The 20800-nt window shown below is 36.6% G+C and overlaps 1 protein-coding gene across 3 annotated transcripts in view; it reads left to right on the top strand.

Annotated features, from left to right (window-relative positions):
* Positions 1-20800, top strand: part of LOC136030256 (serine/threonine-protein kinase pakG-like) — a 166893-nt gene that overhangs the window by 140626 nt on the left and 5467 nt on the right. The gene's annotated exons all lie outside the window — the stretch shown is intronic.

Genomic DNA, 20800 nt, shown 5'->3' on the forward strand with positions numbered 1-20800 from the left:
TTGAGAAGAGGCGGATATGTCGGGGAGCTTTCTGTGGAGGAATTTGTCACGGTGGAAGAAAAGTTCTATGAAGGGAGCGCAGGATTTTCTAGCATTATTTAATAAAAAAATAAATATGAAAAAGTTTTTTCAACTGAAAGTAAAGAGTAGCATTAAAACTTAAAACGAAGCGAAATTATTACGCATATGAGCGGTTCACCTCCTCCTAATACCTTGATCTTTACGCTGAAGTATTTTTAGTAATTTCAATTATTTATTCTACGGCCTTTGTGATTCAGGGGTCTTTCTTAAGGAAATGGGACAAAATTTAAGGTTTAGTGTAAAGAGCGAGGTTCTGACGAGGGGGTGAACCCTCTCATATACGTAATAAAAACATTGGAATGCAGAAGTTCGTTACGTAAGCTAATTCGTAAGTTAAGTATACCTTTTACTAATAAAAAAATCCGTAAAAAATTGAAAGTTCTAGTTGCCTTTTTTAAGTAACCAAAATTTTGGAGGGCAACAAGGCCTCCTCCTCGCTCCTTTTTCTCAAAATCATTCGAACAAAACTATAAGAAAGCCATTTAGCCAAAAAAATATATGCATATTTCGTTTTAATTATTCATCTGTGGAGAGCCAAAATCAAAACATGCATTAATTCAAAAACTTTCAGAAATTAAATAAAAACACAATTTTTTTTAATTGAAAGTAAGGAGCGACATTAAAGCTTAAAACGAACAGAAATTACTTCGTATTTGAGAGGGGCTGCTCCCTCCTTGACGCCCCGGTCTTTATGCTAAATTTTTTACTGTTTTAAAGAGTAGAGTTGAGAGAAAGAGTCTACTTTAGCGTAAAGAGCGGGGCGTTAAGGAGGGAGCAACCAATTTCATATACGAAGTAATTTCCGTTCGTTTTAAGTTTTAATGTTGCTCCTCACTTTCAGTAAAAAAAAAAAAAAAACTTGTTTTATTTATTTAATTTAACAAAGAATTTGAGACAAAACGCTGGTCTCTACTTTGATATTAATATATAATAAATGTTTGATGTTACGATCCCTAAGCAAGCAGAAATAAATAACTAGCAATAAAGCACTTCTAAATACACCTAAATACAGGCGAGTTAACGCGTTTGTAGTCACGATATAAATGCAATAATCAAGTGTAAATGTTTGTTCTCTTGCTTGAGGGATGACGTATTTGGTAACAGAAATTTTTGAAGCTATTTAAAACTCAAGGTATCTAATGCTTAACACAAAACACGGCAGACATAAGACATAAGTGAATAAATTTCTGTATGCAAATGTTAAGGAACGCCTATTCTGTTTATCCGGTGATTATTTTTGTGATAACCTTACATGGATGAAGCTGAATTTAGTCGATGACCCGCTAATTTTTTCAATACCGAATCCAAAGTCAACTTTAATTCATATTATTTGATCCTAATTTCAGACTCTCAAAATGAAATATGGGGAACATACCTTAACAACGTTTTTAAAAAGTGACACATCTTAACATAACTTTCCAGGAGAGAAGAACGACCGTTTTGCCCAAGACGTGGATGATAGTTTCACAAAAAAAAAAAACTATCATGAAAACCATCTAAATCACGATATTTTCAGGGAGAGAAGGCCATTCTGGACCTTCTCACCATATGTATGTGTTTGGCTCATATTTTTGAATGTACTATTCGTCCTAGTTTTTCAAAATAATGTATTTTCTGCTATATCTTGTTAGGACTGTGTCGAAGATATAGAAGAGAAATAGGGTCTAAGAAATTATTTAATTGTTTAAAAAATAGGGAAGAATATAATGCATAATAAAATTTAGAGACTCCTAGCTGCCCTTCCACTAAGGACACCTGACTCACTTACTTCATTTACCCATAAAAGTCACTTTAAGCCACACTGCCAAATTTTTTTTCCGATTGCTTGAAATGAATTGCATGTTATAAGAGCTTTTCACAAGACAAATGTCTTTACTTCCCTTTTTAATGTGAAAAAGGAGATTTTTTATCGAAAGGACTTGATTGACTCTTCACTCTGTATGCTCGTTGGATAATTTCCTAAAATATGGCTTGCGTTTGAATTCCTTTTTTTCGTGCATTACCTGTTCTGATTAACTCCACTCTTAAATGAGTATTCTTTAAGATGGAGCTGAATTTGGGTTAAAGCTAGGTGCTTCAATCCTCCTTTTTACTCGGTTTAGACAGGAGTGAAGCCTTATCCCTTTCTTATATACTTTTGGGCCTCAAAAATTCAATTTTCTGTATCTCTAATTTTATTCGGCATTCTCAGTGGATCCCTTCAAATAGTGGATACATGCCTTAGATTCGCGCAATTAAGAGCTGGTATGTATTCATCAAACCTTGTTTTATTTCTGTCCAAAGGTGGAATTAAAGTGGATAAATGCTATTTTGTTTTGTCCCATCTGTAAATGTATTAGATTTTTAAAAAAGGATATTTTACCACAGCAAATTGGTGTTCTCTGCCATTTTTGGCTCAAAACAACAATTTTAGCCCAAAAAGGCCAAAAACATATAATGTAAAAGTTTGAAGCAGCAATACTGAGTTGTGGTACATTGTATACTGGTGTATAATTGAACATGAACTACCATTGTGGAGAGTGGGTGGGTCTTTGTGTAGCTGGGGTGAAGGTGTGTGCCTAAAACAGAAAAATTGCGTTTTTATGCCGAAATTCTCTATCTCACAGTGAATCTTTAGATAAATATAGAAGGAGGTCCGGATGCCCGTAGAAAATAACCTATAATCTTCCTTTGTTCTCGGGAATATTTTTAGAGTTATTTGTAATATCGGCGTTGCAGGGGTGATAGCTCCTTCTTAATTGTGGGAATATTTCTAACTGCAAATGCTAACAGAAGCTATGTTTTCACCGAGACGTAAGTGGCAACATTTCTTATTGTTCGATACAGTATATATATAGCCAGCATTGGTTAATGTCTTTTCGCTTCCTAGGGGACAGTACCTACTAGCCCCCTCTCACCTGCCGGGATTCCTCTGGGAGATTCCTGTAGTAAAGATTCGATTGAATAGCTCACCTTGAAAACCGCGGAAATGATGACCCTAATACTCATTTTTGATATTTTAAATCCCCCCCCCTTCGCCCCTCATTTTGAGAAAAATTTGAATGTCATTTTTCAGTTATTATTATCATTCTCTAAGCACTTAAATACGAATACTAAACGTGGGTGTAAAAATGAAAAGAGTGATCGAAGAAAGATGATAGACTTCCTCATATTGAAGAGGATAGAATCAAACAGTTCTTAGTAAAAAGAGTAAGTAAAGAGCGACCATTGTCAATTGAGATCAAAGCTCAAAATAAAGAACATTTGATTACAATCATAGGTAGCGGAATAGCGCTGCCAAAGTAAAGAGCGATGTGGGCACAATGTATTATTATAATTATTTTTTTTTGTTTTGTTTTGTTTTAGACCGGGGCACTTCGTATCGAAGGAGTTGTCTTAGAAAGTTCGAAAAAGGTTCATTCGACTGGAGATGTCAAAAGTGATTGGAGTGCAACAAGCCCCCCCCCCCCACCATTCTCACCAATTCCCAAAAGACATATAATCAAAATTTTTAGATAGCCATTGTGTTCATTGTCGTTGAAAGATCTGGAATTATGTCTTTTAGGATGACAACCCCCCCCCCACAGCTCTCAGCGCAAGGGTTGTAAGCTTTGCCCCAAGGAGATATAAGGTTTTTATGGATAGGGTGGTCGTAAAAACTCTTGAATGAGCTGATTTGATTGGAAATCTGGTGTTCTAGTGCCCTTTTTATGAGTCAAAAGGATCGGAGGGTAGCCAGCCCCCTCTCTGACATCCTCTTTTCCCGAAACGCATTCAGTTGAAATTTTGAGATAGTCATTTTGTTGGCAATATTCCAAAAATCATATAACAAAGTCTTTAGGGTGTACACAATCCCCCATAAGGTTTTTATGGAATGGGTGTTCGTATAAACTTTGGATTTAATGGAGCTCATATGATTTGAAGACGGAAGTTTTAGTGCCCATTGTATGAGTGAAAAATGAATGGAGGGCAATCAGCCCCCCCAAGCCTATTATTCACCAAAACATATCCGATCGAAATTTTAAGAGATCTATGTTGTTCAGCCTTGTTGAAAGTTCCAGTAATTATGTCTTTGCGCACGTCAACCTCCCCACAGTCCTCATCAGGACAAGGGCTGTAAGCTAGGCAATTCTTTCATTGTTTACGCATAGTATATCTTATTGAGAAAGATATGCATGTTTGAACTTCACTTTCCAAGAAGACGAAGAGCATTCAGGTGAGCCTTTCAGAGAATGTTTAGGAGAATGTCGAACTAAATCAAAACACTTATTGTGTATAAGGATTGTCCAAATAGTTTGAATCAGGAATAACTGAGTATATTAATTTGAAAAATTCACGATGTGTGCACACTCAGAGGCGCCATTTGGGAGGGGGGCAAGCTTCTACCAAAAAGGGCCCTTTGCCGGCCATAATAATCCATTATGTCCAACATAATCCATTCTGTCCAATTGATTTGAAATTACTGCACACCTATTACTTTCACCACCGTATTGTTTACTTAAATAATAAAGTTTCTTGCTGAGGAGGGCCAGCCTTTAGTCTGGTTGAATTTTCCACTTTCAGTTTAATCACTTAACCTTGTTGATTATGATCTTTAATGTTATAATTAATCTTAGAGGTCAGTGTGGCTGAGTTCCACATTGGGTTACAGTACATTTCCATGCAACACATGGGTACTGAAAATGAGTTTTTACTTAGAATATTCAATCAATGTGCTGCCAAAACTCCCATTTTTTCTTACGTGAAAGTTGGGGGGCCAAAATGGAGTTCATGCCCACCCCAAGATTGGGCCCAAATGGCGCCTCTGTGCACACTACTGCTAATACTACTGCTACTGCTACATCTACTACTACTACTACTTCTATTGCCACTACTTGTAAGGCTAGGAGCACCGAGATGAAAATTTCAAGAAGTATATGAACATACAGGTTATCAAAAGGCTAATTGTATTGACTTGAAACGTCTAGGACTCGATTAGAGGGATGCTCTACTGAATAGAAGGCAATGAGTTAATACTATTACTATTAATATCAATACTACTACTGTGATTACTATTACAACTATGTCTAAGGGTATGAAGGGTAAACTTTAAAGGAATTCTGTGGGGTTAAGGTGAACTGAAACACAACACACCGTCTGTATGCAGGTTGTCAAGAATGTTTAACAGCAATATCGTAGGAACAGTTTGGTGGTTGAAGTTGAAACTAACAGGGCTTGTTGTAGGGATGTTAAACTAGCCAAAAGAAAATATTTGCATCCTAATTCTTCTGCTTCTACTCATACTACTAACCTGTTACTATTATTACTGCTTTTGTTACTACTGCTGCCACTAAAGCTTAGGCTACTATAATTAATTCTACTGCTAATACTACTACTACTGCTATTTAAGCTAAGGATATTAAGGTGAAAAATTTGGATATATAAAAAGGTATGGAACTAATTCGAAACACAATAAACCCACACAGGTTGTCAAGCGGACGCATCAGTAATGCGTCAGGAACGCTTGATGATATTAAGCTGAAACTTTCAGCGTGTGTTGGAAAGGACGTTGAAGAAACCAAAGGTGCTTTGCGCATAGTGCTACTAATATTGCTACTGCGCTAGCTAAGGGCATTAAGGTGAAGCTTTTAAGGAATATTTAGGCTGATGTTGGACTAGGTGGAGGGCGCAGTTCCATTGGGTTCCATTGGGCACCTTTCGAATCCTAATGGGGATAAAAACCATTAGAACATAAAGGTTCTCTGAAAAAAAAAACTTTGAAAGAAAAAAAATCCTTGAAGAAGAAAAAACTCTTAAAGTAGTATATAACACCGATGTGTGTACCATCATTACGTAACATGCCACGTGTGCGATGTCATTACGTAACCTTCCACGTGTGCGCTGTCATTACGTAACACCCACGTGCCCCCGTCATTACGTAACTCCCCACGTGTGCGCTGCCATTACGTGACATCAGCCGTGTGTGCCACCATTACGTAACACCCACATGTTCCCTATCATTACGTAACACCCGTGCGTGCACCTTCATTACGTATGACGTAAGGACGTGTGTGCCCTCTACAGTTACAGGCGAGGTTTGCCCACGAGAGGGGCAGGCCTGAAAAACAAGTCACGTGTGAATATATCATCCTTAACATGAGTAAACATCTCTCTTTTACGTAAGAACTGAAAAATCATGAAGAAAGACGGCTTAAAGAAAAAAATGTCTTAAAAACGTCTTGAAATGTCTTGAAACATCTTGAAAAACGACTTGAAGAAAAATTCTTACAAAAACGTGTTGAAATGTCTTGAGGAGTCTTGAAAAACGTCTTGAAAGAAAAATGTCTTAAAAAAAACATCGTGAAATGTTTTGAAACGTCTTGAAAAACATCTTGAAGAAAAATGTTCGAAAAAGCGTCTTGAAATGTCTTTAAACGTCTTGAAAAACTTCTCGAAGAAAAATGTCTCGAAACATCTTGAAGAAATTTTTTTAAAAAACATCTTTAAATGTTTTGAAACGTCTTGAAAAATTTCTTGAACTGTCTTGAAAAAGATCTTGAAGAAAAGTGTCTTAAAAATATCTTAAAATGTCTTGAAAATGTCTTGAAGCATCTTAAAGAAAACACTCCCTATTACGTAACAAGTGATTAAGCCTTGAAGAAAACTCCCTATTACGTAATAAGGACCTGCGTCTTGAAGAAAACACTCCCTATTACGTAACAAGCACCTGTGTAACGGAAACAGTATAACATAATAAGCATATGCGTCTTTCCCTGAGGGAATCGCCGTAAAACTTCTTCGTGATTAACGGTGAAGAAGAAAAGAATAGCGCCTATTTGTGTCGTTGGATCCAAAGGGCGGTCACTACTTAGATTATAGAGAGAGAAAACCATAAATATGAAGACGAAAATTCATCCTTAGCAAATTTTGTGAAATAGGAAGTGTAGAACATTTTTGCAATTTTGCGATTTACTAGGGTCGCCTATTATCTTGATGATAACGCTCTAAGGTCTATATCTGATATGGAAATATGGGAAGTCGGAAGTTTCAAAGACGGTATATTTGCAATTGTGATTGTATATTTGCATAAATGCTAATCTGGGACATATACCCAACTGCTGTGAATCACCATTTTGCGTTTTTTTATTAGTTTGCTTCTTGTATGATTTATTCCATTGAATCATGAATTTACGCGCTATATTTTGAAAAATCACTAGATTTAGGAGAAAACCATTAGTTTTAGAACAAAAATCACTATAAATCACTATCTAGAAGAAAATTACTAGGTTACATAAGAAATCACTAGAAATAGTGATAAATCACTAGGGGTGGCAATCCTGATTGATACATACTTTAGAAGTGAACAACCGCTCTTTTTGTTTACTTCTTGTCGTTCTCTCCATGCCGCCCCCTTAGGAAGTGTTGCCCGGTCTCAGAGGCCATTCTGGCGTGCGGCATACCGTTCATGTCTTGACACATATGCAAACTATAGAAAATTAACTTTTATTATGGACTGTTTACCCAATAAACTAATGGCTGTAGTGTAGGACACAGTTGGACACTATCTATTAAGGTGTTGGCAAAAGGATCCTCTTATGGGAAGGAGATGTGCCTTTTTAGCCTCGAAAAAACTTTCTATGCCTATATTCCTAAACTCTGTGAGAGGTGCTTCGGATGATTTGTGCTAATATTCAGATAATTACAGATTTAGCTTCTGACCTTCTTTCATTGGGAAGAATAGCATTGTCAGTTTAAAGCTACCTGAAGTTCAAAAAGTTAATAGCAATCCAGTTTCTGTTTGATATTAAGTGAAGTCATTTGTAGGTTGGTGTCATGTTCATTTTCTACCATTTCAGTTGTTGTGTACTGGAGTAGACGGTCGTAACGATTTGAGATAAAAGGTCAAACTGTAGTGTAAAGAGCAGAGAATTGAGGAGGAATAGCCGCCCTCATATAGGGAGTGCTTTTTGTCTTATTAAAGTGTTAATGTCGCTCTTTACTTTCATTTGAAAAATACTTGCTTTTTTTAATCACGCAGTCTGAAAGCACTACAATAACAATTAATCAATCCAGTTCAAAGTGAAATTTCTTTCGCTTGATGAAATCATTCTCACTATCAGATGAATAAAAACGCTAAACGAAAAGAACTGGAAAAACACTCCTTATACTTGCTTTTTTTGTGCCATCAATTCCTGCTAGTTGAAATGTTAGTGTAGCATTCTTGATTTTCGACTATTGAAGCTTTTTATGACTTTTAAATGAAGCTTAAAAGACAATACAGATTCAGTTATTATACCCTTGGTAGATAGCTCATCAGCAAGATATTTAACTCTTCATTGTTAAATCCTTTTTAGTAATCTTTATGGCTAAGTATAATACCAGCCCGCTTGTCTTATTGGACATTAAATTGCCTCTTTGTTGATTTTAAGTTCCCCTAGATGAGAATTTTATTCCTGTCAAGTGCCAAGCTCGGTAAGTAGCCTACCCAATTCGAAAATCAGATTTACATACTAAACTTCGTAGAAAACATGTCTTTTATTTTCTGAAATTGTCTTCAAAAGTCGCCAAACGGCTATAATATTTTTTATAGGCAACTTATGTGATTATAATGTACGAAAATGTATTGTAAAGATATGTGTTTTGAAGTTCAAGGCCAATGTTCTACTGAGATCCTGTCCTAAGAGCAAAATTATCCTATTCTATAAGAAACGTTGGAGATCTCCAGGGATTGCATATTTTCTCCCGCTCTTTCTAATGGTCTATATGAGAGGTCTACACGACCCTCTGCTGCTTAGCAATAGAGATTCAGTTGTATCCGAGTCAACATGTCAGCAGTTTTCCTTAGAGGGAAATAATCCTACTAGCGAAAATATCCAATTCTGCAATCATTAACGGCCAAAGAAAAAATTTAGATGGTATGATTTCATTCAGTGGATTAAGTTAAAAAAAAAGAAGTTTTTTTAAATGAAAGTAAGAAACCACATTGAAATTTAAAATGAGCAGAAATTATTCTGAATTATTCCGGGAAGCTGGTCCCTCGTCAACTCGCCGCTCTTTGCCTTAAAGTTCGACTTTTTGTCCTAATTCTTTCAGAACGACTGCTTAAACACACTGGTCGTTGAAATAGAAAAATAAGCATTTTAAAGCACTATAAACCTTAGAATAAACTGTGGGGGTGTGACAGGGGGACATTCCCCCTCATAAATGGAATAATTTCTGTTCATTTGGAGTTTTAGTGCCATTTTTTACTTTTCTTTGAAACACTTGCTTATTAAAATCTGATCTTTTTTCAAATCCTGTCTAGATCTATCAAATATATGACGGAGGCCACCGCCTTCCCTTTTTGTGTAAATGGGGCAAATTTTCTCAGGCTCGCAACCTTTGGTGGGTGCCTTTAAACTTAAAGAATTCTATATCTTTGGAATTACCATAACAATTCGATTCTATATTAAGTATCTAAATTAATCGTTTATTTTATTCAAACTATGTGAATTCTTACGTAGAAATGTGCCAACATGCGGTGATACTGCCTCTAAAACTGGGAAGTACCAGAATATAGTTTACCATTAATTTTAAATCAATTGGCATTAATTTTAAATCTCAGAATTTTGTATCGATAGCAACTTGGGTCAAAGTTGTAGTTTGATGCCATAAAATGACCGAACGCGGCACTTTGCTGTGATTCTTTTCAAACCATCAACGAATTTCTTATGTCTATTGGTTTGATAAGATAACCGTAGAATATAAACAACAACATAAGCTAACAAACTAATAACAACACATCCGTGATGTTCCTTGTTGAAAACAATACAAAATTCATTATTTTTGTGGATGGGAGCTTCATCTGCGAAAGGGTTCTCTATGCGCTGAATTTGATGATGCAATTCTTTAACAAGTCCACTTGCCTCCTCGGAGGTGTTTTATTCCTTTTTTGAAGATTGGAAAATTTTCTGGGGCTCAACCTTTTAACGGGTAACTTTAAACTTGATGAATTTTTTATATTTTCAAAGCAGTCTTTATATATATATATATATATATATATATATATATATATATATATATATATATATATATATATATATATATATATATATATATATATATATATATATATATATATATATATATGTTGTTTTTTACCTTTTCCCCCTAGATTCCGAAAAATACCCCCCTTAATACGTTTCGGGGAATGACTAAACTGCCTGGTCCTGCTGTCTTCCTCGATCAGTGTATTTTTGGTTTCATCTGTAATGGTATTACACCTTCATGTTAACGTTTTCTCTGCCGCTAATCAGTTCAAATTTTCATTCAACAGGCTATCTGGACTAAAAGCTTGACTTTTTTATTTTTATTATTCTAAGGAATAGGCACGACGCAAGAATTTATTTCAGGGGGCGGAGCGAATGCACGCAAAAACACCTGAACTAAATACAGTTACTGATATAGGAAAATGCGAAATCTGGAGGTTTCGAAGGGACTCGGGCTCAAAGACTTTACCATAAGCACCTGCAAAGTGCCCTGTTGGTCTTTGCTTTTTATGGCACTTGGTATTAACCAAGTGACATATAGCAATCGCCAATTCTGTCGGTCTGTCTGTCTGCCGGTCCCGGTTTTGCTACTTTAGGCACTTCCAGGTAAGCTAGGACGATGAAATTTGGCAAGCGTATCAGGGACCGGACCAGATTAAATTAAAAATAGTCGTTTTCCCGATTTGACCATCTGGGGGGGAGAGAGTGGGGGCCGGTTAATTCGGAAAAGATAGAAAAAATGAAGTATTTTTAACTTATGAGCGGGTGATTGGATCTTAATGAAATTTGATGTTTGGAATGATATTGTGTCTCAGAGCTCTTATTTTAAATCCCGACCGGATCTGATGACATTGGGGGGAGTAGGAGGGGGGAACCTAAAATCTTGGAAAACACTTAGAGTGGAGGGATCGGGATGAAACTTGATGGGAAAAATAAACGCAAGTCCCAGATACATGATTGACATAATTGGAACTGATTTGCTCTATTTGGGGTAGTTGGGGGGGAGTAATTCTTAAAAATTAGAAAAAATTAGGTATTTTCAACTTACGAACGGGTGATCGGATCTCAATGAAGTTTGATGTTTAGAAGGATATCGTGTCTTAGAGCTCTTATTTTAAGTCCCGACCGGATCTGGTGACGGGGGGCGGGGAGTTGGGAGGGGGAAACCTAAAACTTGAAAAACACTTAGAGTGGAGGGATCGGAATGAAACATGGTGGGAAAAATAAACACAAGTCCTAGATAGATGATTGACATAACGGGAACGGATCCGCTCTCTTTGGGGTAGTTGGGGGGGGGGGTATTTCTGAAAAATTAAAAAAAAATGAGGTATTTTTAACTTACGAACGGGTGATTGGATCTCTATGAAATTTGATATTTAGAAGGATATCGTGGCTCAGAGCTCTTATTTTAAACCCGACTGGATCTGGTGACATTGGGGGGGGAGTTGGGAGGGGGAAGCCTAAAACTTGGAAAACACTAGTGGAGGGATCGGGATGAAACTTGGTGGGAAAAAAACACGAGTCCTAGATACATGATTGATATAACCAGAACGGATCCGCTCTCTTTGGGGTAGTTGGGGGGGGGGGGGTTAATTCTGAAAAAAAGAAAAAATGAGGTATTTTTAACTTACGAACGGGTGATTGGATCTCCATGAAATTTGATATTTAGAAGGATATCGTGTCTCAAAGCTCTTATTTTAAATCCTGACCGGATATGGTGACGTTGGGGGAAGTTTGGGGTGGGGAAACCTATAATGATGGAAAACGCTTAGATTGGATGGATTGGGATGAAACTTGGTTGGAAAAATAAGCAGAAGTTTTGCATACGTGATTTACATAATTGGAACGGATCTGCTTAATTGGGGGGGGGGGGGTAATTCTGAAAAATAAGAAAAAATGACGTATTTTTAACTTACCTAGGAGTGATCGGATCTTCATGAAACTTCATATTTAGAAGGACCTCGTAACTCAGATATCTTATTTTAAATCTCAACCGGATCAAGCGTAATTGGGGGGGGGGGCAGTTGGGGGGACTGGAAATCAGGATGAGATCAGGATGAAACTGGATGGGAAGAATAGAAACCTGTCTAAGATAAGTGACTGACGTAACTGGACCAGATCAGCTCTCTTTGGTGGAATTGGGGGGGGGGGTAATTTTGAAAATTGAGGTATTTGTAAGGGTGACCAGATCTTAATGAAATTTGATATTTAGAAGGATCTTGTGCTTTAAAGTTGTAATTTCAAATTCCGACCAGATCCTGTGACATTCGGAGAAGTTGGAGGGGAAAACAGGAATTCTTGGAAAACATGAAAAATTGGGGTATTTTTATCTTACGAATAGATGATCGGATCGTAATGAAATTTGATTTTTACAAGGAATTCATGTCTCAGAGCTCTTATTCAAATCCCGACCAGATCTTTTGACATTGGGGGGAGTTGGAGGGGGAAATCTTGGAAAAACACTTGGAGTGGAGGAATCGGGATGAAGCTTGGTGGATAGAATAAACAAATGTCCTTGATGCGTGATTGACAGAATCGTACTGGATTCGCTCTCTTTGGGGGAGTTGGGGGGAGGGGTTCAGTGATTTGGCGAGTACGGTGCTTCTGTGGACGTGCTAGGGCGATGAAAATTAGTAGGCGTGTCAGGGAGCTGCACAATTTGACTTGATAAATTCGTTTCCCCAGATTCGACCAAAAGGGAGAGGAAAAATTAGAAAAAATTAGGGAATTATAACTTACGAGTGGGTGGTCGGATCTTAATGAATTTTGATATTTAGAAGTACTTTGTGACTCAGAGCTCTTATTTTAAATCTTGACCGGCATTAAGCCTCTTATTTCCCTTTTTAAATCAATCTATTGATTCATAGAATTTTGTTAGAGCTCATACCATATGATCTCTTGGCTCTTAGCTCTTCTCGCCTCGTCACAAGTGCCATATGAGCTCTTAGCTCTTGTTTGATTAGACATTGTTGAGACTAGAGTAATCGTAGTTGTTGTGTTCACAGCCCACATATGAATAATTATCATCTTTTCAGAAGAGATCTTTTCAGAAGAGAGGCAAACGACAAATGTGTGTACTTCACGAATTATAAATACAGAAGTATACTGGTTTGTGTGCATGAACACGACCATCCTCATGCAAAAATAAGGCAAGGTAATTGGTTAAGGGCGAGAAATCAACTCTTACATATATTTACCAGACATAAGATAAAAAGGATCTAGCAACGTCCTTTTAATTTTTTTTTTTTTTGGTGGGGGGTACCGTTCAACATCACTTGAAAAATTACATAGGCAGAACCTTTTCATTAATTTTTCAATAATGGATGCATGTGATTTTTGCTCTCGATGACCGTGATATGTACCATCATCATAAATATAACCGAGTTGCGTTAAACTGCAGCTCCTGAGAACTTGGTTTTGCCTTTAATGTTTTCAGGTTTTTAACAGCTGAACAATTTATTTTAGGATCTGCAATCACTGAAGCATCTTTTGAATGTCTATGATTATAAATTACGTAGAATCTGGCAAAAGCCTCATTTGACGTCAAGTTTCTTATGTCAACTGACACAACAGCTTTGTCAGTTTTGATATAAGAGATATGTTTGAGAAAGAAAGTATTAATTTTTACAACACCCGTCCATTTTCACTAATATGTAATCCCTTTAAGTTCCTTTTGAGCCGCTTGAAATCCGTCGTGCATGAATTGTCGTGACTTGTTTCGATAGAAGAACCAATTTGCCAAATATGGAGAGCTACCGGTATTCTTAACAATCGCTTTGAGGTTCTCTTAGAGCTGTTATTATATGTTTATCAAAGATACATTGAATTTCTTTTTTCTTTTGATTTTATTGCTGATAATAATTGGAAATAGAATTACAAATGGAAATCTGAATATTATACTGTATAATGTGCTCTCTCCATAGTGCAATTTTCTTTATTCAAATTTCCCTTTGGTGCCTTTTATGGGTAGGAAAAAAAACTTATTGCCGGTTCTGTTTTTGATATTCAAGTTTAATTCAGAGAGAAAATTACTTATTCGTCTTTTATACTTTTTAGGGAACTTCCTTGATACAAAGCTCCTACTGTAGTTTCTGAAACATAGCCCACTTGAAAGTGTTTCTTGCGTCTTTCCCGTTATATCTATACCACAATTTAGAATGTATTCTTCAGTTGTTTGCGGGTATTGAGTTGAAGCAAAGAAGGGTGTGTGTCAAAATGCATGGAAAATATACAATTTGGGTATATTTTTTCACATCAGGGGGAGCGGTTAAATCTTAGGAAACGCTTTTAGAAAGATATAAGTGTCTTATGATTTTTAGGGTTACTTATATCATTCCCTAAAAGCGCTTTACTTTACTCTTTATCCCCCCCCCCAATGTGCAAATACATTGTCAAAGCTATATATTTCCCAAGCATTTTGCCATGCGTCACTCTGTTGTATCAATGTAACACCCGTGAATTGGAGCAACTTAATCCATGAGTAAATAGTGGTATAGGTATAACGGAAAAGAGGTTGGATTTCCAACATTTCGGTATAATGAAGAAAAAATTAATTTTTATTAAGTTTTTCAAGTAGTAACGGTTATTGAGGAAAGTGATTTGTTATCACAAGGTGATTGATCTTTTATTATCGATTATAAGCCCAACATAGAACATTTAATTACTGCTCAAGTCTAAAAATTAAAAAAAAAATGCATGATATTGACTGGAATTATAGGAAGCAGAGAACATCAGCTATAGCACTTTAAATTGCCTTTCATAGATTTAAAGAATGTCGTCGTCGGAAGCTCTATACCGCAATGTACAGCAGTAACTGAGTTGGATTTAAACTAAGACAAGTATTACTAAACTACTACGTTACCTACGATGAGTCATCATGTGGCGGAACCAAGTTATCTATATTTCTTAAGGCCGTGATTAAGTGAACTTGAAAACATCGAGCTTCAAAATTGAAGTTAGGTTAGTCTTCTGTCTTTTAATTCTCTAGAGACCGTCGAATGTCAAAACTTCAAATAGTACCAATTATCAAGTCTTGTGAGAGGTTTTGATAGACAGCTTCCTTTGGTGAGATGCTTCAGCCGAGGAATAGTAATATATTTGGCTGGGTCTTGCAAAGCTTGGTTACCGACCAAGGGAGAAGAGAAAATGAGCAAAAGAGCACTATCATTCTCAAATACAAAATGCCCATGTATATAAAACTGGGACGGCATGCACAGAGTGCATTTGAAAATTTATTGTTTTTTCCACTTTTTTTCCTAGGAATAGGCTAATTAAAATACCTCAGTTGATTGATTCGAAACTAAACACCAAACTTAGTTGAAAGCTTTCTTCGAGGATTCTCAGAAAACCAAAGTTTTCTTACGAATTGAATTGAAAAAAAAAATAACTGAAAGTAAGGAGTGACATTAAAACTTAAAACGAACAGAAATTACTTCGTATATGAAAGGGACTGCTTCCTCGTGAACGCCCCGCTCTTTACGCTAAAGTTTTTTACTGTTTTAAAAATAGAGTTAAGAGAAAGATTCGGACTTTAGCGTGAAGAGCGGGGCGCTGATGAGGAAGCAGCCCCTTTCATTTTGAAGTAATTTCTGTCCGTTTTATGTTTTAATGTCACTCCTTACTTTAAGTTAAAAAGCACTTGTTTTTATTTAATTTAATTTCTGAACGTTTTCGAATCAATGCATGTTTTGATTTATGCTCTCCCCAGATGAATAATTAAAACGAAATTTGCGTTTTTTTTTGTTTTTTCTTTGGCTAAATGGTTTTCTCATAGTTTTGATCGAATGATCTTGAGGGAAAAAAGAAGCGCGGGTGGAGGTCTAGTTGCCCTCCGATTTTTTGGTTACTTAAAAAGGCAACTAGAACTTTTATTTTTTAAGCTTAAATTTTGTCCCAGTTTCTTAAGAATGACCCCTGAATAACAAAAGCCGTAGAATAAATAGTTGAAATTTCTAAAAATACTTTAGCGTAAAGAGCGAGGTATTGGGAGGAAGAGAGCCCCTCATATGCATAATAATTCCTGTTCCTTTTAACAGAAATTATTCTGGAACATTTACAGGAATTAATATTTACAGGAAAATAATAACAGGAATATTCCTGTTATTATCGCTCCCTTCATGGAAATTTTCTTCCCCCATGACAAATTCATCCATGAAAAGTTCCCCCGACATATCTCCCTCTTCTCAACCCCTGCCCCCAACCAAATGAAAACGCCCCAGAAAACGTCTGTACACTTCCCAATAACCATTACTATATGTAAGCACTGGTCAGTGTTAGTAACTTGTAGTCCCTCCCACGGGGACTGTGGGGGAGTATGTCATCCCAAAAGGCATAGTTGTAAGGATTTTCAACTACGCTGAATAAAATGGCTATCTCAGAATTTTGATCCGGTGACTTTGGGAAAATGATTAGCGTGCGACGGGGCCTAGGTGCCCTCCGATTTTTTTGGTCAATTAAAAAGGGCACTAGAACTTTTCATTTCCGTTAGAATGAACCCTCTCGCAATATTCTAGGACCACTGGGTCGATACGATCACCGCTGAAAAAAACAAAAAAAAAAAAAACAAACAAATAAACACGCATCCGTGATCTGCCTTTTGACAAAAAACACAAAATTCCACATTTTTAAACAGTTCGTGGTAACGAGCTGTAGTAAGGAGCGACCAGGCTGAATAGTAACCAAAACTCTAAAAAAAATGGAATTTTGATACCAATAGTTATATCAAAAGAATGGCATTTTAATGCTGATTTTAAATATATAAGTTTCATCAAGATTAGTCTTACCCATCAAAAGTTACGAGCCTGAAAAAATTTGCCTCATTCTAGAAAATACGGGGAAACACCCCCTAAAAGTCATACGATCTTAACAAAAATCACGCATCGGATTCAGCGTATCAGAGAACCTTGTTGTGGAAGTTTCAAGCCCCAATCTATAAAAACGTGGGATTTCGCATTTTTTGCCAGAAGACAAATCACGGATGCGTGTTTATTTGTTTTTTTTTTCCCAGGGGTGATCGTATCGACTCAGTGGTCCCATAATGTTGCGAAACGGCTCATTCTAACGGAAATGTTAATTTCTAATACCCTGTTTAAGTGACCAAAAAATTGGAGGGCACCTAGGCCCCCTCCCACGGTCATTTTCCCCCAAATTCATCGGATCAAAATTTTGAGATAGCCATTTTATTCACCACAGTCGAAAAACCCAATAACTATGTCTTTGGGGACGACTTATTCCCCCGCAGTCCCCGTGGGAGGGGCTGCAAGTTACAATCTTTGACCTGTGTGTACATACAGTAATGGTTACTAAGAAGTGTACAGACGTTTTCAGGGGGATCTTTTTGGTTTGGGGGGGATATTTGACTGGGAGGGTTACCGGGGAGGATTTTTCCATGGACGAACTTCTCATGGGGGAAGAGACTTTCAATGGAGGGGGCGCAGGATTTTCTAGCATTGTTTAAAAAAAACAAAGAAAATAAAAACATGAAAAGTTTTTTTTCTACTGAAAGTAAGAAGCAGCATTAAAAATTAAATCGAACAGAAATTATTACGCATCTGAGGGATCTATCTGCTCGTAATACCTCGCTCTTTACGCTAAAGCATTTTTAGTAATTTCAAATATTTATTCTACGGCCTTTGTGATTCAGGGGTCATTCTTAAGGAATTGGGACAAAATTTAAGCTTTAATATCAAGAGCGAGGTATCGACGATGGGTGAGCCCCCTCATATACGCAATAAAAACATACGAATATTGAAGTTCGCTACGTAATTTAATTCGTAAGTTACGTATATTTTTTACTTATGAAAACGTTCGTAAAAAGTTAAAAGTTATAGTTCCCTTTTTAAGTAATCAAAAATAGGAGGGCAACTAGGTCTCCTCCCTCGCTCCTTTTTTCTCAAAATCTTCCGATTAAAACTGTGAAAAAGCCATTTAGCCCCAAAAAATTAATATGCAAATTTCCTTTTAATTATTTATGTGTGGAGAGCCAAGATCAAACCATGCATTAATTCAAAGACGTCCAGAAATTAAACAAAAAAACGAGTTTTTTTTAAATGAAAGTAAGGAGCGACATTAAAACTTAAAACGAACAGAAATTACTCCGTATATGAAAGGGGCTTTTCCTCCTCAACGCCCCGCTCTTTACGCTAAAGTTTGACACTTTCTCTTAACTCTACATTATAAAACAGTAAAATCTTAGCGTAAAGAGCGGGGCGTCGAGGAGAAAAAGCCCCTTTCATATACGGAGTGATTTCTGATCGTTTTAAGTTTTAATGTCGCTCCTTACTTTCACTTAAAAAACTTTTTTTGTTTAATTGTAGATAGGAGCTTGAAACTACAGTAGGATTCTCTGATACGCTGAATATGGTGGTGTAAATTTCGTTAAGGTTCTATGATTTTTACGGGTTGTTTCCTCCTCACCTGTGCTTCCAAACTTAAGTCTCTAGCCGGCAATCCTTCAATTCGTCGCAATCCAAGTTTCTACCACCAGTCACGACCCGGTAGGGAAACTGGGAGGAAGCTACGGGGTTCTGCTCCGCCTCAAGGTTTGTCGCTTGACCTAAATCTCTTGACTTGTCTAGTTCTTCACCGTACCGCATTATTAGGTATTTTGGATAGTTACATCTACCAAGCTCCAAATACTTTTTACAAAGGCGCTGTCTATGTGTGGTAACACTTTTAAGATGTATACCTCGCTTTGATTTAATTTTCCCCATGATTTCGGCTTTGTGTGCACAACTTTACTGAAGGCTCCTGACTATTTCTCATTTCTAGGTTTCTTCATTGCATTGAAATAATTTATGAAAATTTCACACTCTATTAACAAGCAGCTGATTTTACCAGCTTGTCATTTTGGTCTCTGGGGGGTATTATCGGTGATCTGAAAAGATTCTTTCTGGCAACCGACTTGTAAAAATTTCAGGTAGCTGAAAATATTCTAGGGGACTGTTAGAAAACAGGAAAATAAATCGAAAAATGGTTCCAATCATCTTACAGGTTATTGTCTTCTGCTCATGATAGAACCGATTTTGTTCTAAAAGCAATATCCTTTATCGAGTACACTTGTGAAAAATACCTAGACATTTTCTAAGATTTCTAAGCAATTAGAGGAAATAGAGCAAAATCCTTTCAAACATTTTGTAGCATCTTCAAGAAGCTATGGCCTGATTTTAAAAGCGGCATCTTCCGCCAATGAATACTTGAGTACTTTTTAAATATAAATTTTCAATTTAACATGGGATTTTCGAGTTCCATCAGTTCACTTAATCACGGCCTTAACGAGGTGTGCTAAACGGCTGGGGGACATAAACTATATGACTTGGGTGGGACGTTTCTTTTTTCATATTTGTAGCTAATTTTTCTCCTTGTTTGAAATCAAGACAGGATTACTAAGTCTCATGCGGCAATCCATATTACTTTTTGTTTACCTGTATACTCCAATTAACGACGATACTATCCATATTAGTATCAACATGGTAAAACCGTGCTTCGAAACTTGGAAGATCCAGCCCAACTATAACACTGACATTTCATTTTTTCGGGTTATACCAACGATACAAAAAAAAAATATGCCTGTGCATCTACTTTTTCTTCTTTTCTTAAACCGCTTTCTAACGCTGATAATAAATTAATAAATCTTATCCAGGAAACAGATCATTCAGCAACTAAACCGTTACTTGGTCTTCAAAACTTAATGCTTTTTCTTGTCAATTTCTCACTTCTCTTCAGCTCTATGGCAGTCTTCCCAGGTCTCTTCGAAAAATTCCTGAGTTGCCTGTCATGTTATATGAAATACTCTTCCTGGTTGGCCCTATGAATGTCATTTATTTGACACTATTAAAAGACTTATGAAAAAAAAAATTCGGTTTCGGTTTAATTTTTATTTTTTGTTGTAACATTTTTCTCTGTCGTTATTCTCACTCTGTGGCCTCTATTGATATCGGTCTTGTTTTTGCTTTGGGAAAATTATATCTCTCTAATTTTTCCTGTTCGTGAATTAGTGTTTGAATAGTAATGGTGTTGGCTCCCTCCCTTACAGGCCATGGAGCTTTCGTGGGATCAGTGGCTTGCATCTGTTGTATAGTTTCTTTTCTTTTACCCTAACACCCATCATTTTTCTTTCTTGTTTTTTACATGCCTCCCTTAAAACCCATCTTTATTTCTTTTCATCTTTTTCATTTTTTTGTTATTGTTTTAGTTTTTACTTTTAAACTTGATTCAACACAATAAAAAAAGAAAAAATAATAATCGAAAACGCACATTACACATACAAAGACGCAAACATGATTTGGATGAGCGTATATGACCATTCCCTGACGTCAAAATACTATTTCGTGAAAGGAACGTCAGTAAGATAATTGGCTAAGATAAACTAAGTTCTTTAGTAAAACTGAAGCCATTTTGTGCCTCCCCCGTCCCGTATGTTGTTATATCATTGTCTTGGTGTTACTTGTATCAATAATGTCGCATTTAACTGGCGTACATAGCTGCATAAAAAACTTCATTAACTGTCATGTTTGAAGCTATACGACCATTATTGAAATTTTAGCGACTCAAAAATATGGCCAAGACTTTGGAAGTTTGGCACATTTGAGATGGGCAAATTTTACCAGCCCAGCCACAATGTGCGCCTAATCCATGTATATAGCTAAAAATTAGGCTTTCATCATGTGGTCATTGTAAAAGCACTGGCAGTCATTACATGGCCGTTATGATTTTGTTCTCTACGACCAGCTCGG

Source organism: Artemia franciscana, chromosome 8, assembly GCF_032884065.1.
Source record: "Artemia franciscana chromosome 8, ASM3288406v1, whole genome shotgun sequence".
In the NCBI taxonomy this organism is placed as follows: Eukaryota; Metazoa; Arthropoda; class Branchiopoda; order Anostraca; family Artemiidae; genus Artemia; species Artemia franciscana.